This window comes from Columba livia, chromosome Z (genome assembly GCF_036013475.1).
Source record: "Columba livia isolate bColLiv1 breed racing homer chromosome Z, bColLiv1.pat.W.v2, whole genome shotgun sequence".
NCBI classification, from domain to species: domain Eukaryota; kingdom Metazoa; phylum Chordata; class Aves; order Columbiformes; family Columbidae; genus Columba; species Columba livia.
In genome coordinates this window covers 82,768,348-82,787,791 of record NC_088642.1, presented here as the reverse complement: position 1 = coordinate 82,787,791, position 19,444 = coordinate 82,768,348, and the positions used below count along the sequence as shown (strand labels likewise).

Below are 19,444 nucleotides of genomic sequence, written 5' to 3'. Positions count from 1 at the left end.
TCTGCAGATTTAAAAAACAAGAAAAAACTGTAAGTTTCTAGTTGCACATTAGTTGAGGGCATCAACAGTACAAATCTAATACTGCTGTGAGCTTAGGAGATGCATAAAGCCAATTCATATCATGTCTCAGCATGAGTTTATATCTTCTAATTAGTACCACCATTTTATAGAGAGCACATGCAATGAAAGTTTGTTTGCCATGCCAACAGGGACCGGAGCACATACAGTAGTTTCGCTATAGCAGAGTGATGGTTTTCTATGCGCACAAACGACTTGTAGCCTGAGCAGTAGGTAACCAGAAAAGAGTGGGATTTAATAAGCGAAATGGTGGAGAGTTTTTACAGAGACATAACCGTTTTCAAATTAAGACTGGGTGGGGCGGGTGATTGCTTTCTTCGCAACTAATTAGAGCTTGGTGTGCTTATTAGTGAATTAAAAAAAAAACACCAAAAAAAAGTATTAAAATACAAATGCACTGCATCATATTACTCTGAGTATCAAGAAGCAGAATATTACAATATTCAAATGCTAATCATATCACTTAGCAGATGACTGCAGAAAGTAGTGTATTTGGACTGAGACATAAATTATAAATTGTAAACAGTGCATAGGGGATATGTTATAACTGTGTCTCATTTAAATTAAGGCAGGGAGTTTTCTCTGAAGCAGATTATGTGCCTTCATTAAGTTTTAAAGTCCCCTCTATAATGTTTTATTAAGATCACTTGGCACAGAGTTTCCCAAACTGGATGTTAGCAATATGTACTGGTGGAGGCGGTTCAGGTGCATCATCGCACTCCGCGGCTTTAAATGCTGTTCACACACTTCCCAACCAAGTGCTAACACACGTACACCGGCGACTTTTTCATCTAACACCCCTCCCCAAAAACCCCGATGCCTTTGCTTTCTTCACTTGAAAGCGGCTCCAAAACATTTACATGATCAATGTTCGTTGCTGGAGGGATAAAGTTTGCTCTTCCATGGACAAGTGAGAACATATTGATCATTTTATTCTATTTGCTATTTCTGAATTCAATATACCTCTGGAGTCGATAAGCGAGATCGAGAGCGTATTCTTTTGTGTGTGTGTGTGCTGCTTGTAGCTTGTTCTCAAGATCCAAGATACATTTTTGATTAATCACGAATGCTCTGGGGTCATGGAGAGCAAATGTGTTTGTGGAGTGTCAGCTGATGCTGTCAGATAAATGTCTTAAGCTTAGCCAGGGTTCATGCCCCAGCTTTAGGCTGTGCCAAATGTCTCCCCTTGTTGAGGCAGATAACAGCTACACTGGAGGCGACCGAGCTGTTTGTTCACGGAAAGGGCTGACCTTGCCATATGGGGCTACAGTCAGGTGAAAAAAAACACACCAGCGATGTTTTAATTGCAACTTTTAACAATCTTAATTTTGTGCGTTTTCCCCGTCTTAGACGCAAATGATTTTTGGTGACTTGGGTCTGCTCGGCATCTCCGGTGGCCACCTGGCCACCACGGTCGCCTCCTCTGATAACCTCCCCATCTTCATAGGGGCTTCTGATGAGGTATTTTTACATGGGGCACCAAGAGGGGAGAAGCTCTCGGAGCAAAAATAAACAGTTTTATGGACAGCCGCGACCCCAGTTCGCGTTTCGGGAGTCACTCCTAATCTGGAGCTGGGGAAGGGGGTAGCATGGGAGGGATGCTCAGCATCATCCGTGGCAGGTTTTAACGTCACGTTCGGCTCATCCAGAATGGTTAGTCCTGCACAACTAGTCTTAAAGAGATAAGGAGCAGCGACTCGATTGCGGAGCCAACGCCTGGAGAGCACGTTGCACCAAGGCTGGTTTGTAGCGCTGAAGGCGAAAAGATGCATCATATGGCGGCGCATAAATAAGTGAAAAATCCCAGGGCTACTTGCGGGCATTTGTTATAAAACCACCTCGAGTCGGTGCTTTCGCTCCTTCCCATCTCCCCCCAAAAAAGAAACGTGTTTGTTCCGAAAATTATGCTCCACTTTTTCTTCACTCTCAAGAAGTTCGTACTGTCATGGGTAAATCATCAGGGCTAATTAGACGCAGTAATGCTGCGAAAAAAATTTAACAAAAAAAAAAGATATAACACATCTGTCATGAACTCCCACCAGATCTGTTGGAAATGAGACATTTTTAATATTTTATGCTGAACACAAAATATCTTGAGGAAATGGTTTTATATTCTGTGTACGAAAACAAAACCTTCAGTGTCAAACAAGTAATACTGTCTAAGCAGCCCCTTAAATGCTGTTACTCCGAATCTCTTTGCTCCTAAAATACAAATTTCATTTTAATAAAATGTACTCTATATTAAAAAAAAAGTTGCAGGGAATAATGAAGAAAGTGCAATATGTGTCTGAAATTTTATTTGAAGCCTGGAGTGCACCCTGATACAGGAACAGGCATTTTTACAGTGAGACAGAGAATCTTTGTTTTAATGAGATGTTTTCAGCTGGCATCTAAATCAAATTAAATGTAAATATTTTGCACTTTAAGCTAATTTTAACTAAAGCTCTAGCTGCTTTTGTCCTAAAAAAAACAAACAAACAAACAAAAAAACAAAACAGAACAAAAAAACTTTGTCTTCCTTCAAACAATATTTAATATAGAGGTTTGAATCATGTTCTCCCACTCTATGTTATTAACAGTTAAATGTTTTTGTTCTGTATAACTTGTCTGCCATGTGTATGGGGGGAGAGATGACGTGAGAGAGGCGTATTTTAACACTTTTAATGGCTAAAAGTTGAGCAAATCGCTATTTCGTGTTTGTTCTTGGTGGCAGGTCACAGATTAATAAAAATACTTACCTGAGTGACAGCAAAATGCGCTTAATCAAATTCTGCAAATCCCAGTAAAGTTCCAAATCACTCATTTAAATACCCAGCCTGAGACATGTTCTTTAAATAGACCAGTAATCCTTATTAAAAAGAGAAACATATCCAGCTTGGCACATCTGCAAGTATTTCCACATGATGACCGCGTTATTCCTGATGTGCAAAAATACATGTCTTCTCCAACACGGTGTTTGCATACACCATTTCTGCAGTGTTTTTTCCCTATATGTTTTTGGCTCCTGTACGTCTTTTAAATTGAAGGGGCCTCATGTTCTGCAGATGAAGGGAGGGTCTGAGCATCCTGGGCAGGTTGTCATAACTTCAGTGTCTTACACTGTCCAGGTCGTTGTGGTCATCTGTGTCAGCTTTGGGGGAAAATATATGCATTTATATCATACACATATTTATTTATATAATACTTATATATTTTTAATTATATATCTGGCTGCCCTCGGGCTCAGCTCAGCCGGAAAGGCAGGGTAGGAAGGGTGAACGAAGAAATAAAATTATCGATGGAATGAAATCAAAGAAACAACAGAAGTGCTTATCAGCATATTTATCACTAAAGGTCTCCTGCAAACAGTTTATTGACCCAAGTTACTCCTTCCAGGGGATTCAGCGTTACTTGGGGTATTAAATGTTTGGATCGGCCTGGCCAAATTGTGAATTACGTTCTGCTTTGCTGTTTCTTCCTGGTCCTGTCCTTTTTTCCTTCTGGTTTGCGAATCGTCTAACAGAGCGTGAATTCCTTCAGCAGCTGCTGAATCAGACCACAGCCAGACACGACTAGGAGAGGTGATGTTGAAATTTACATGGTTTAGGCAGTCTTCAACCACGAGTGAATTTCTCACCGATGTGAAGAGGTTCGTTCAGCCCCAGAAGGCCACTCGGAATAACTTTTCGCCCCATTTCGGGTTCATCTGACGAGCAGTTGCGTTAATGGGGTTGACCCATGAGTTGGGTTCTGCAGCGCATCCCTGGCCTGGGAGCTCTGGTTAGTTGTGTGTATGTTCTTGCTTTTACATCTGATTGTCTTTTTATTTGGGGACTGTCCGATCAGAGAAGTTACTGAGTTTCACAGGTAGTGTTCACCTGCCCAATTTTTTAACGATGTCAAGTCAGGTCTCATTGCCTTTGTGTCTTGAAGTTCATGGTCTCATTCCCTTGCAAAGAGTTAATTCAGTCCACTGATGACTTTTAATTAGACATAGAGAGAAGGTAAGACTACAGAATATTACTTTATTGTGTACTTCACAGGGCTGTGGGGCATTGGAACAGGCTGCCCAGGGCAGTGGTGGAGTCAACATCCCTGGAGGGGTTTAAAAGGCGTTTAGACGAGGTTCTTAGGGTTAGTGCTAGAGTTGGATTATGGTTGGACTCAATGATCTTGAGGGTTTCTTCCCACTGAAATGATTCTATGGTTCTATACATAAGAATTAGTATTTGTTTGTGGTTTTGGGCCTTTGTAGGGGCAAGAGGTATTTGCTTTGCTTCAACTAGATTCTGTGAGAAAGGTTGGCCCTCTTCTAGCAACAAAAAAAATCTTAGTAAAGGTAATGAGGGAACTTGGAAAATGAGCTAAGACATTGCCGTCCTCAAAAGTCCCAGATAAGCATCGGTTGAATAAAGTTTGCGGAGAATGTGTCTGATTTGTTCAGCAGAAACGTGAGGGACCTCTTGTCTTCACACCAGGGCTCTCTGAGGAAGACTCTGCTTTTCTGATGAAGGAGAAAAAGGAAGGTACAAGCCTCTCTTCAGCTAGGCAAGGCAAGTGGAGACAAAGCAAGAATGTATATTGAAAGGATAGAAAGATAAGCCCATATGGATGTGTGCTGGGAGAGGGGGAACTGACACCTTGCACTGGGTTTGATCTCCTGGATGTTCATGCCAGGAGGGACAGTCAGTATTTAATCTTTCCTGGTTGTGAACACAAAATGCCAACCCCCTTTTTCTTTCTGTCATCCGTCTTTGCTGGACACAAGTTCAGAGCTTCTGCAGGTATCTGCAAAAGGGACTTCTTGGCAGGACTGCCAAAGGGTGTAAGCCACCAAAACAGGCTTCCACCATCATCAGTGATGTCTTGAGGGCGGAAACCTGTGTTTTCCCAGCACTTTTCGGCTGGCGTGTTACAGGAAACCACTGGGTGTTGGTCAGAGCTCCGTGATGCCTGGTCCACCTTGGCAGTGGTACATGCGCTGGCTCTGCCCTACCCTTGGCGTGGTCCTCTTAATGTGTTTGGCAGCAGAGATTCTTCTCTGGAAGCTGTTTCGGTGTGTCCTGTGAGGCTGCCTTTTCCAACCAGTGTGCTTAGATGTGACCTCACTTCATCAGATCCCTTCTGCACTAATTCTACATGACATGATGACCAGCCCTGCTCTGTCAGTTTCTCCATGGAAGGATCTTCCTGGACCCTGGTAAAGCCACACAAATGAGTTACAGGCAGGTAACTATAGGCACTGTCCTATTGTGACAGGACAAGGGGTGATGGTTTTAAACGAAAGGAGGGAGATTCAGGCTGGACATGAGGAAGGAATTGTTGGCGCTGAGGGTGGTGAGAGCCTGTGCCAGGTACCCAGAGAGGTGGTGGATGAACCATCCCTGGAGACATCCCAGGCCAGGCTGGACGGAGCTCTGAGCACCCTGAGCTGGTGAAGATGTCCCTGTCATGGCAGGGGGGGCACTGGGGGAGCTGGGAAGGGCCCTTCAAAATCCCTCACAGATTTTTAAATCTGAAAAATAAGGACACAAAACCCTGTTGTATATTGTGACGGTGGTTGTCAAAAGGACAAGCCTCCTAATTACTCTGATTCTTTGCAGTCATTTTAGCAAAGGAGAGCTTTATTGAAGAACTTGAAGTTAACCAAGTCGGTTTGCAGAAGTTTATGAAGAAGATGGCATGAGTCCTTGGAGGACCGTGTAATGAGCTGAGCCGAGGCAGGAGTGAGTTTGAAATGATATGGGTCGCTTAGTCGTCAGGCAGGATGGTCACGTATGTCCGTGTTAGTAAATTAGAAGTCCCTGGGAGTAGTTCCGAGTGATGAAATGCAGCTGCCTGTGCTTTCGTGCTCCTCGCGCAGTAGCTGGTCGCCTTTGCCCATGCCAAGTGATGCTCTCCAGGCACGGTTCTGGGGAGAGGGTTTCCCTGGGTCCGTTCCCAGAGGCAGCTGGATGTCATCACCCTGTCTTGGAGCTGGGGAGAGTTTAGTTTAGGAAGGACAGACGTGGGCCATGCGGTGCCAGCTGGATGCGGTGCCCGGCAGTGTTCCTGGTTATGTTTAATTTATCAGCATGGATGAAGCCTGTGGGCTCTGAAAGTGGGAACAACTGCATTATATTAGACACAATCAAGAAGCGGAGCCAGTGAAGGATGTAAAGAGTGTGTGGTCAAAGCTGTAAAATATAAGAAAATATCTTTATGGTAACATTTGGGAGTGTCTGCAGGGAAGAGGTTCATTGGCAGGACCAGAGAAGAAGGCAATGATCAGGTTTTAGAACTGGGTGAGAATGTTTTGGGGGATGTTACACAAGATTTACCAGGACCTATTGCAATAGGACAAGGGGTGATGGTTTAAACTAAAGGAGGGAGATTCAGGCTGGACATGAGGAAGAAATTGTTGTCCCTGAGGGTGGTGAGAGCCTGTGCCAGGTACCCAGAGAGGTGGTGGATGAACCATCCCTGAGACATCCCAGGCCAGGCTGGACGGGGCTCTGAGCACACTGAGCTGGTGAAGATGTCCCTGTCATGGCAGGGGGGAACTGGGGAGCTGGGAAGGTCCCTCCAACACAAACCATTCCATGACTCTGTGATTTTCACAACAGCCAACGTGAGCCAAGCATCAGTCCTGGAAAATACAGAGAGAGCAGGAGACTTCATGTCAATGAGGAAAATACTGTGGTTTGTATTGGACTTTTACCTTTGTTTTCAATGTCCATTAAAGACATACATCTAGCGACATAAAGGCAACTCTTTCAAAGCTGAATTTCTTATTATGATTATGTAAATGCTGCAAGTTGATTAAGTCTTTGTAGTTATGTTTTGGCTCATAGCAACATCTTTATCAGCAGCATAATTCATACTGTAGCAGTTAGTATGACACTAGAGAGAAGTATCAGTTTATTTCTTAGAGCTAATTGGCTTCACTACATAGTTCAAAAATCACTGGCATCTAGTCAAACCCTGCTCACAGAAAATGCAGCACAATAATAAACTCAGATATTATATTAGCTGCATTGCTATTAAATTTAAATGAATGCATATCCCACCTATTTCATTATTTTAAAGCTGTGTATCACAATGTAAATGCTAAACCAGTCAGATTCAGTAGGTCTGTTTTGTCTGTCAGGTACCTGGCTGCCAGTCTCATAGAGTTATTTTGGAAATGCAAAATCAATTTCTATAATCATATTTTAACTCTTGTATATTTTAGGAAGGAAAGACATGTAGTGTAAGCATTCCTACTAAGGAGTGTGTTTTGGAGGAGGTTAAACAAAAGATAGGCTGGATGTAACCTGAATAAAAAAGGTATAATTGTGAAGAATAGGAAATTTACTTGGGGCATAAAGAAGGAAAACATCAGTTTTTATTTCACATTTCGGTTTCAGTTTTAGAGAAGGCAAAGACGTGGCATCAGTCACACCAGTCTTGTTTCTTCTTTTTTTTCTTTTTCTCTTCTTCTTTTTCTTTTCCCTTTTTCTTTTTCTTTTTCTTCTGCTTTTGCTTTTTCTTCTTTTCATTTTCCCCTTTTCTTTTCCCTTTTTCTTTCTCTTTTTTTTTCTTTTTCTTTTTCTTTTTTCTTTTTCTTTTTCTTTTTCTTTTGCTTTTGCTTTTGCTTTTGCTTTTGCTTTTGCTTTTTCTCCTTTTCCTTTTTCTTTTTATTTTCCTTTCTTTTTCTTTTCCTTTTCCTTTTTCTTCTTTTTCTTTTCCTTTTCGTTTTTGTTTTCCTTTTGCCTTTTTCTTTTCCCTTTTTTTCTTTTTTCTTTTTCTTTTTCTTTTCCTTTTCCCTTTCCATTTCATTTTCCTTTTCCCTTTCCCTTTCCTTTTCCCTTTGCTTTTCCTTTTTCTTTTCTCTTTCTTTCTCTTTCTCTTTCTCTTTCTCTTTCTCTTTCTCTTTCTCTTTCTCTTTCTCTTTCTCTTTCTCTTTCTTTCTCTTTCTCTTTCTCTTCCCTTTCCCTTTTCCTTTTTCCTTTTCCTTTTTCCTTTTCCTTTTTATTTCTCTTTCTGTTTTCTTTTTTCTTTTTCTTTTTCTCTTTGCCCTTCTTTTTCTCCTTTTGTCAGCATAGTTTTACACAGCCGTGCTTTATTATGCATTCATTTAGTGCCTGCAGTTATTAAGAGCTGCCAGGCGGATGGACAGTGGTGGCAGTTTCACCCCCGCCTTCCTCATCCGTCCTGGCCCTTGTGAGCCAATGTTAGCACAAGTGGCAGCAGTGGGAACACGAGGGTGATGGATGGGGCTTAGGGAGGCAGGATCAGTGTTGGGGTGGAAAACAAGGCCCAGGAAAGGAAAACGTGTCTCTCTGAGATACTTCATCAGCCGCCAGCAAGAGCTTGCTGCCTCCAGAAAGCCTTTTTGGTGCTCCCTCAAGGAGAGAACCAGTGGAGGGGCCTCGTCTGCTGATGCTAAGAAAGAAACATGTGTGCTGATTTTTCACTGATTCCAATCTGCTTCATCCTTCCTGTGTTAAGACAGCAGAGAAAACTCTCAGCAGCAAAGTATGTTGCAGGTTGTACATACACTGCAGTGCACAGAAACTCGTGTTTTCATAAAACAAACACTCAAAAAACGCTAAGCCTAGCAATAAAACACCTTCCTTTGTTTTATAGCTGTGTGATGCTTGCAGTGGCTTAAACTACAGAAATCCCCCTAACCCCTTGGCTGCTCAGAGCGGTGCTGTACCCTGCTTCACCTCCATTAACAGGAGGGAAAGAGAGTGGGAATGGTGCCTACGGGCTGATAAAAGTTTCTCTTGGTGCTGAGATACGGTCTGAAAGCCAGCACTGCCTTATCTCCACAGCGGACTTTTCACGTTGTAAAATTTTAGGCTCATTTTCACCCACGACTGAAGTTTGCGGATTATTCTATCAGTGCCCGTGCCCGGCCTCTTGCAAGCCCGAGACGAGCCGCGTACCTTTTCAAAAGGCAGCTGCAGGCAAGTGGAAATGAGACCCGAGGCACTGCGAGGTTCACACCTTATTAAAATGTAGGCTGAATTCCTTAGAGACACCCGCTCAGGTATCTTGTATAATCTTCTATCAGGATTGTATCTCCGCTTCGGTTTGTATGACATTACCTGTTTTGAATAGGACAAAGGCTCGCTGCTGCTGTCAGCCCCGTTTCAAGCTAAATATTCATCTGCTCCTTTGTGGGTGCCTTTTTTTACATTATCGGGCGTCCAGAAGAGCATCTCTCCACCGACCCGACGTGTCGCTCTTTGGCTTTCACGATTTCTGGGGACACTAGCTCAGACCTGGACGCTTTTCCTCTCCGTGGCAGAGAAAAGGGACGTGTCTCTGGTGCCTGCTCTGCAGAGAGAAAGTTGATTCATGTGTAAATTGCCGGTTGCCCTTTATTTGCTCGGTCCATGGAGAGTACACATGCAGATAAAAGGCTTGGTGGGTCAGGGCTGAGTACGTGCCAGTTTCTCCTGTGCCCGCGGTGGTGGAGTTGGGGTTGTTGTCAAAGATTATCAGGCAGGCTCTGATGTCTTATCATTATTTACTCGCGGTGTAGCACATAAAATTCGGCACACGGGAGGTTTTTTGCGGCGTTTCGGATGAGCACATATCACAGCTGCACAGCATTGTTACCGTCAGCCTTCGGTACCTGGAGTTCTGCACATCTGTCTCTATACTGAAATGCTTTGCTTTAAATACCCGTTAAACTTAAAGTATGCTCCAGGCTTCTCCAGCCCTCTGCAGGAAAATAAAAACAGGTATTATATGGGCAAAATCACTTCTAAGATCTTGTATAAAAGTGTCGGAGTGTTGCACTGGTTTTGCACTGAAACCCCTTTCGGAGTTTGATTTCTTGTGCTTGTAATTCCCAGTCACGGCACTGAACGGCTCTCAAATTCTTCCAACACCCCGTGTTGTGTCTCGTTTAATAACACAGTTATAATATATTTGTCTACTTTACAACTATATTTGTATTGGCATATAAAGTGTGCAGCAGCTGGGAGCTGTGTGGGGGTGGCAGAAAGTTATTTGATCTACAAAATCAGTTACCTGTCACTCAGTTGCCTTTCACTGAAACATAATAAAGAATCATTATGGGCCTATTAGCAGTGCTGATGTAAATGCATTTTATGTGCCATTTTCAGATCAACAGTTACCCACACAAAAGTAAAGTTGTTAAGTACAACCTCCTTTGTTTAAGAAGCCAAATCATAAATCAGGCAGGATATTAAGCTTATGAAATGTAATTCAAGACCCCCAGGGTTTGATCTACCAGGTCAGCATCAGCTTCAGCATCGGGGACTAACCCTCCCTTCAATAACCAGTAGACAAAGTCGTCTCTGCTAACGTATTTCTTTCTACTTCTGTAACAGTGTCATGAATGCTTCTTAAAAGGCTTTGGGAGGGGAAAGCAAGCTTTTTAATATATTTAAAAAACATGAAATTAAATGCCTCAGTCTGGATTAGGGAAGGGAGGGTATAACTTGTTGCACATGGGTTTTATATCGCCCATGAGAATTCTTTTCTTTTTCATTGTTATTAATGATACCACATTTTTTGTGTATAATATTGATGCTATTGAAATCACTTAACAGCTTTATTTGCCAGAGAGAACCTGTCTAAAAAAATAAAAAAAGAAAGTTGTTAACGCTAATATTTTGAAATTCACCTCACATCCCTCTTTACTTGTTCAGTTATTTAAATTCCATTTTGAAAATTCTCACGGTTTCAGAATCTAAGTTCCCTCTTGATCTTATCGATGCAGTTTGAAGCAAGTGTCTTCAAAGCCACCAGTAAGTGCACTTTTTGTCTCTTCATATGGATTAGCAAAGCCCACACCAGGGATAAGGAGAAAATTTGGAAGGTAGTAAAAAGCCGGTTCTTTGCCTTCCTTGTTTTGTTTAATTGATCCACACCAGCACCTCTGGTCGCCATCGTGGGGTTTGGTGATGAAGCACAAGAAGGAGCGCTGTGCATTCAGCATCCAGGAAAGGGAAGGTTTCGTACCTCAATATAAAAATTTAGTTGGTATAATGCCTAAAATGAGCCACTATGGGGAAATGCCAGGTAGGAGTTGAGTTCGTGCATATGGCACCGTGAGACGGCAGCTAATGAGAGTAGCGAGGGTTATGGCTTGAATAAGTCTTGATTTAATTGGATTGATAAAAGCTGTGCTCTTAGCTGCAAGCCTACCTAGCTCTACAGTGTCCTTAGTTCTAGTAGGATGTAGCCTTATCAGCATAAAAACACATTTTCCGAAAGGTATGTTGGTAACCCAGTCTCAAAAACACTCAGGAAAGTTAGTAGAGGGATGGGGTTTTTTTTCAGTAATATCAACCTGTTTGTATAGTAACAGAAGTGAAATATTTGGCAGTTCTATATGTATACAAATATGTTTCGGGTATGTAAGTATGGAGCATAGTACACAAATATACCATTTACTTAATATAAGCAACAACATTCTGTGGCAATTTTCCTAAGAATGTATTTTATACATCTGTGAGGATATATATATGATATAATTATATGACAAATAAAAATATTTGAAGGTAGTGAACAGATTTGTTTATGTGCATAGTCATTTACTTACAGGATAGCTGATCTCAAATGTGGAATTCTTATTTATGTTGTTCCATAAACATGCATTCATATATGTGCAGGACCATACATAACAACAAGGAGCAAATATCAGTGCTAAAAACATTTACTTCAGAGAACTTAAATCCGCGACATACGCGAGTCCTGTGTGTTAAATTACTGTACAGATTGAATTAATATTGCAGTGCAGTTAACTAGGGGTGTGACTAAATTTTGAGTGGATTCCTGCATTGTCTTTATCTTAAAGACAAAGACAAGTAACTCTTGTGTCTGGTATAAACTTAAAAGCAGATTTTTGGGTGGTTTTAGCATACATTTGCTCATGAGAAGTGTCTTTGCAGTTGCATGCCTGGTTTGTGTTCGCAGGCATTGTGATTTATGAGCACAAATAAGTAAATATGCTACAAATTATGTATGCACTTAAACTGCATGACATTTAAAAATTTGCATGCTATTTGCATGACATTTAAAATCTGATCCCACTGGAGCAGGCTTTGCTGCCCAGTGGGGAGAAACAAGCCAGGGAGGTCATGGAGCTAAAGTGACCTTTGGCAACTTTCCCCATTAAGGATGGGACCATTGCAAAAGAGGAAATAATGGTTGCGTGCAATTTTGTGCTTTCTGTTACGTATCATTAATTAACAGCAAACAAGTCCGGTGCAGTTTTAGATCTGAGCTGAGTTATTACTTCTAAGCAGCCGCATTTCACATTCGTGCAACTTAATGGCACAAAGAAAGTTTCGTTGTTCGTTATTATTTAGTGGAGGCATAAAAACAACAGCAAAACTAATGTAATGTCACAAAGTCGGTGTAACAGTAATTCTTGCATCTCACTGTTTTCTGGATTACTTTGCAAATAATAAATCAAATTCCTCCTCAAGGTGACATGTCAGTAATTTCAAATTTGATTAGCTTTATATGAAGGATGTTGATACATTCCTACATGAACTAATCTTTGATAGCTCAGCAGACTGACAACCTTAACACTTATAATGCCCCTTTGTGACAGTGTGGCACACTGAAATAATGTTAAGCTACTTAAATCTATAAAACCATGGGGATTCTGGTTGGGGTATGGCTCAGCAAGCTTGACTTTCGCCTGTTCCTCCTAAGAGGATCTGGGACGTGGAATAACTGTTCAAGAATTTTTGCTGGTTTTATTTTTAATGTCGTAAATGAAAACAGATAGGACTGAAGGGGAATATCCGCCCCATCCAGTACCGTGCCCCATAATTTCAGGCTTCCAGGTGAAGGAGATAAATCCCAAGGAATCCACGGGACGTTTGATCCGCATGACTGTAGAGTTATGGTCGGTGCCACGTGTAAAGGAAGGCAAAAAGCAAAGTTTCTAAGCATCACTACCTGGTGTAGAGTACTTCTCTGTTGCTGGAGCTTTGTGAAAGTGCCAGCTTTTCATCATTTCATAGTTAAAACTTGTTACAAATTCATGCCTCAAGCATCCCTCTTAGCAGAAGTGCCAGAGAAGAACAGATTTATGGTGCCACTTATGTAATGATTTTTCTTCGTTTTCCTTGAAGAGGCTACAGTGTGGGGCTGTATGGATTGCAAAGCTGGCTATTTTATTAAATGAAACCGTTTTGCAATTTTTAAAGAGTCAAAAGCCAAATTCTTTTAGTCTTGTTTTTATTCTGGCTTGAGATTTTTCACACTATTATTCACACACTTTATCCACATTAAGTAAAAATTAGTCTTATATCAGCATATGTGTCTTGAACCCATTAAACTCACTGTTAGCTGAGAAGCTATGCTTAATGACATTACTTCAAATTTTGGGGAGGATGTTTTGAAGGGGAAGAACATGCCAAACCCCAAAACATCAGTAAAGCCCATTGACCATTGCTCAACAAACTAATCCATGTCTTTTGCACGTTTGTCTTTCTATCATGGGTTTAGCTGTTTAGTTTCTAGCTTTAGAGAGTTAAGTTTATGGGATAATAAATAAGAGAGAAATGTTTGTGAAAGTGCCCTGTTTGCATTGAAGACAACAGGAATAGAAGAGTTCTTGTCCTGAAAAGCTGATGAGTAGTCGGTGAGAGAGGCTGATATATGCCAAGGCATTGTCTGTTAGGGCACATATATATATGACCATGGTAGGAGAGACAGAATTTTCCTTCCGTGGTGTCTTGTGAAATCAAAAGGGCACATATAGATGCATGGGCCAAGAGCCTCAGCTGGAATAAATCAGGGTACTATAACGTTAGGCCAATTCATAGCCACTAAGAACTGGGATTTTGGCATTAGCAGTTTTGTACTGCAAACTGGTTGTATTTAAAAGATATTGGTCATAAGACATGCATAAAAGTGTGCAACATGTGTAGTGATGTCTAAATGGTAGTATGATGCATGAGCAGTGTAATTGTCACAAATAAACGTGAATGTTCTTACAGGTGATTGCCTCTTTGGGCAGATTAATGCTTTTGTAATTTGCCTGGCTTGTTGCTTATTTTGTGTATTAGGTACCCGTTTTTGAAACCGAGTCATAAAGACTTGACTGGACTCAGCAGATTTTCTGTATTTGAAATTGATCAATTAAATTGTTGTTTGGGGATAATTGATTCTGCTTGCTGCGGAGTGGCCTGTGGCTATGTCACCATTCCTTTTTATCTCGTTCAAAGAAAACCATCCCGTTAGCACAGAAATGTGTGTGCTAACAGCTGAAGCAAGGAAAAGAAACAGCGCGTGGTTGTCATTCCAAAATAAGTAACTCGTTACGCGTCATGGCGTCGTGCATCACACAAAATAAAAACACAGGCGTGGTGTTCTTTCCTGTAGGATTATCATTAAAGCGGCCATTGCTGTGTTTATGTTGCTTGTGCGATTCTTCGTACTGGTTTTTTTGCTTGTTCATTTTCTTTTTTCACTGTTCTGTTAACCAAATAATAAGTAACTGTTAACTAAAGCCATGGCAGCAAAGTTCAGAGATGGGTCTACAGCTTCATGTGATGCAATTACAGAATAATATTACCTTTAGTGACCAGCTGTTCTTAGCCCAGCAATGTATGAGGTGCTCAAACTTTTAATTGATCAGCGTTGCCCACTACTCTGTACAGTGACAGACCAGCCGAAGCTCGTGCTAGAGCAAACAGTGACAAAGTACAAACATTTTGTGTTTCATTTTTTTGTGCTTTGCAAAAAAGAAACAAGCACCAGGAGCAGAGGAAACGGCCTCAAGTTGCGCCAGGGGAGGTTGAGGTTGGATCTGGGGAACAATTTCTTCCCCAAAGGGCTGTGGGGCATTGGAACAGGCTGCCCAGGGCAGTGCTGGAGTCACCAGCCCTGGAGGGCTGGACAGACGGACATGAGGTTCTCAGGACATGGGGCAGTGGCAGTGGTGGGGAAATGGTTGGACTTGATGATCTTGAGGGGCTTTTCCAACCAAAATGATTCTATGACCCTGTTGGTGCGCACAAAATAATTAAGGGATTTGTGTTCTCTTCAAATTACTGCTGACCATCATCTCACGAAAGAATGAAAGAATAGATTTCAGCTGCCTTGTTGCATGCCTCGTTCATCTATTTTTCTGTAACAAATAATTATTTCTCTATTACTGTCATTCTTCATGGCATTCACAACAGCATAATTACAGCTACACTCTCAGGTTGAAATAACAGTTGCCAACAGGTAGGTTAAGGTAAAAATATGACCTGTAGGTTCGTAAATATGACTGGCCATTAGAGGCAGCTTTGCTCTTTGGCTACTGGCAAGTTCGGTGGCTTGGAAAGTTTGGACGTAAGAAACCACATGAAGTTTTGCCTTTCCCCTGGCAAAGGTCAAAGAACCAGCTCAACTGTGGGTGATTCAGTGGTACAAAATCATTGTTTGCAGTGAGCTCCTGCCTGCGGATGGTCCAAAAAACCCTCCTTGGAGCTCGGGAACTACATAAAGACTTTTTTCCCTTAGTAGGATTAATTCCCTCTTGATGTTCTTTAAAATAGCCATTGCCTTTTGCTTTAAATACCTGGAGCTTTTATTTATCCCAACACTTAATTTCATTCACTACCTATGTAATGGCCATATACATTGCATATGTGAGCTTCCCATATCCAAGCTGTACTATCATTCTCTATCATTGTACTGCATTATAAATGAAGTTTTTTCACGTTCTGCTGCAAAAAACCCATCTCTTCGTACCAGCTCTCTCTACTCCCAGCTAAGAGCAGTGGGTCAGCAGAGGAGCCTGCTGGAAAAATGCACAAGTGGCCCTCAAAGGCAGCACAGAACTCTACACAATGTAGACAAAAGCCATACCAGAGCAGCACCAAGAGACACCGTCTCCTCCCAGTTTTGCCTCTGAGCCATTCTGGCATTTACTCAACTGGGTGTCCTTCACTTCAGTGTGTGTGCTTCAAATGTTCTCTTTATGTAGTTTTCTGTGTGTGATTTGTTTTCTTTTGCCGCGGTAAGACAAAGCGGGGAGGTTTCATCGTGCGATGCTCTTGCTGCAGGTTGGATGCGGAGGTAGAAATTTCAGATCCGGAGTTTGGGCTCAGACACATGGGCTGGTGAAGGAAGGTAGAGGAGCTGAGGGTGTTGAAGTAGCGGATTGTCACCTTCTCGATGAACCACAGCTGAGGGAGAAGGAAACACTGACCCATCCAGTCAGTTTTGTTTTTCCTCGGATGGGATGAGTCCTCCAAAAGGCGACTCTCACGTAGTCTGGAAAGTCACATTCCCTGTCTCTGCATCCCAAGCTCCCTTTGCAACCAGTTTCCTGCTTCTCCAGTGTTAATGATCTCACCTTCATCTACAAACCCACCTCTTTGCTCTACCCGTGCCTCATCTTTCAGGTCTGTTCGCATGGTCAATCCCCTCTTGGTCCACACTTCCCACTGCCCCCCAGGACTAGTTCTCCTGTCTAATTTCCATTAGGCTGCCTTTTTTAAATTTTCTCCACTTTCTCACCCATTTTCCCTGCATTTGGAGCCCAGGACAGCACTTAGTTCTTGTGCCTGATGCCACAATCGCCTGCAGCATCTGGGAGCAGCAGCTGCTCAGCCCTGTGCTGGAGCTTGCCCCTTGCAAACAGCATCTTCAGAGGAGTCTTTGGCCAGTTCAGCTGCCAAATTCTGGGGAATCTGTGCTGACTATATGCAAATGAGACTTTTCAAAGGCTTGTGACTAGGCAAAAAGCTGGGTGGCTTTTCATGGGAACTGCAAAAGGACAACAGGGACCCTACCTTCCAAATTTCAGACTGTTGCTGTGAAGAATAGAGACGCAGGAGCTGCTCAGCAAAATTCTTGTAGGGCTTTCTTTTCTTCTTTTCTTTTTTTTTTTTTTTTTATTTTTTGTTTGTTTGTTTGTTTGTTGTTTTTTTCCCCAACAGGGGCAAAATATGTTTTTCTTCAGTCTTATTTCCTGAAGTGACTAAATCCTTTTAGTTGAAACATAAAAAAATAATAATAATCAGCCTGAGGCAGAGACAGAGCATGGGAATTTTCATCCCAAATACTTAGCTTGGCAAAATTTGTAAGAAACTGAAAACAAGCCCTTATAAAGGGAACTGTTGAGATTCCCCACTACAGAGGACCTACTTGCGTTAAACACAAAAGTCAGATAAGAATATCTCCATGACCTATTTGGGATACTAAACGCAATTTAAAAGTATCTGCACTTCATACTTTATAAATCCACATAAAGCAATGGCTGTCCTAAGGAAACATTTGGTTTTTAGCACTTCTCAGGCCATACCAAAGCTGTTGCATCTATTTGATTTGCTAAGCATGCCTGTCACAGATTTATTTCATTAGTTTTGTTGGGGTTTTGTTTTTTTACTGAACATCCTTTGTTCTGAAGCTTAATTTAAATACTTGCACAGCGCACATTAGAAGGCCAGCCCACCCAGCGCTGTGTAAGTCCAGTGGCATGATGCCTATAAGGTTCATCTTGTAGTATCTCCTGAGCAGAAAATACGAAAGTAATCACAGATGAGGTGGTTCTTTGTTCAGACCAGCAGCAAAAAAACATTCCCCACCTGCACCCCTGTGCTTAGTGTCATGGGGCAAACCCTTATGCTTTCCTCCCCATCCTTCCCATTGCAGATCACAGAATCCCAGAGTGTGTGGGGTTGGAAGGGCCCTGGAAAGCTCATCCAGTGCAATCCCCCCATGGAGCAGGAACACCCAGATGAGGTTACACAGGAAGGTGTCCAGGCGGGTTGGAATGTCTGCACAGAAGGAGACTCCACAACCCCCTGGGCAGCCTGGGCCAGGCTCTGCCACCCTCACCATGAACAAGTTTCTTCTCATCTTTAAGTGGAACCTCCTGTGTTCCAGTTTGCACCCATTGCCCCTTGTCCTGTCACTGGTTGTCACCAGAAGAGCCTGGCTCCATCCTCCTGACACTCCCCCCTTCCATATTGATCCCCATGAATGAGTCCCCCCTCAGTCTCCTCTTGTCCAGCTCCAGAGCCCCAGCTCCCTCAGCCTTTCCTCACACGGGAGATGCTCCACTCCCTTCAGCATCTTGGTGGCTGTGCTGGACTCTCTCCAGCAGTTCCCTGTCCTGCTGGAACTGAGGGGCCACAACTGGACACAATATTCCAGGTGTGGTCTCCCCAGGGCAGAGCAGAGGGGCAGGAGAACCTCTCTGACCTACTGACCACCCCCTTCTAACCCACCCCAGGTACCATTGGCTTCCTGGCCACAAGGGCCCAGTGCTGGCTCATGCTCATCCTGCTGTCCCCAGGACCCCCAGGTCCCTTTCCCCTACACTGCTCTCCAATAGGTCATTCCCCAACTTATACTGGAACCTGGGCTTGTTCCTGCCCAGATTAAAGACTCTACACTTGCCCTTGTTATATTTCATTAAATTTTTCCCTGCCCAACTCTCCAGCCTGTCCAGGTCTCTGATGGCAGCACAGCTTCCAGTATCAGCCACTCCTCCCAGCTTGGTGTCATCAACAAACTGGCTGACAGTCACTCTATTCCCTCATCCAAGTCACTGATGAATATATTGTATTGTCCCAGTACTGACCCTTGAGGCACTGCACTAGATACAGGCCTCAACTGGACTCTGCCCAGATGCACAGATCCCAATACGGGATCTGCCCAGCTGCTGGTTTCCACAGCTCCATGATCTGCCCCAGAGCAAACCCTGAATTTACAACGTCCTGTCCCCTTGGTTCATTCTCCTTCCTCACTCAGGGGCAATCCCATAGGCTTTCAGTGCGCCTGAAGGCAGACCTGAAAACATCTGAAAACTTCGGAATATTTGCGCTGCAAAACTCCATGGGAAAGTAACAATCGCAGCTACAGAGATACCAGTGCAAGGCGTTCACGTCGTTCTGGTGCTGGAGCTGAAAAACGTGTCGAAACAGATGGAGATGTTGTTGACTGCGAGTTCTCTGCTTTTTAGTCAGTCATAGATTTTTCTCTTTTCACAACAGACTGGAATTTTTTTTTCCTTAATTTAATATGGCAATATATTACGGTTATAACATTTAATTTATCCCCAGACTAACAGGGAATGTGCTATATCTGTTCCATCCACAGTGCAAGTTTTCCTCAAGTGCTTATATATGAGCTCCCCTCTAACTTCCCTCTACAGGAGACTGGGTTTTTATATTAACTCGTTGCAGGATCTTTTATGAGCAGTGACTGTCACGCTGTGCTTGTCTGTGCATTTGTGCATGCTGATATTGCTCTCATTTAGACTAACTTCAGCTCCCACCTCAATCTTGTTTTTCCCCATGCCATTTTTTTCCCCTAATATATCAACAGTTTGTTTTAAACTTGTTTTGAAAAAAAAAAAAAGCAACCTATGGTGGTTTATACAAACCAAGCCAAATAGGAGGAATAAGTGTTAGAA

At 42.6% G+C, this 19,444-nt stretch overlaps 1 protein-coding gene across 5 annotated transcripts in view; it reads left to right on the top strand.

Moving 5' to 3' along the window:
• ARB2A (ARB2 cotranscriptional regulator A) overlaps positions 1–19,444 on the top strand; it is a 264,973-nt gene that overhangs the window by 226,149 nt on the left and 19,380 nt on the right. The gene's annotated exons all lie outside the window — the stretch shown is intronic.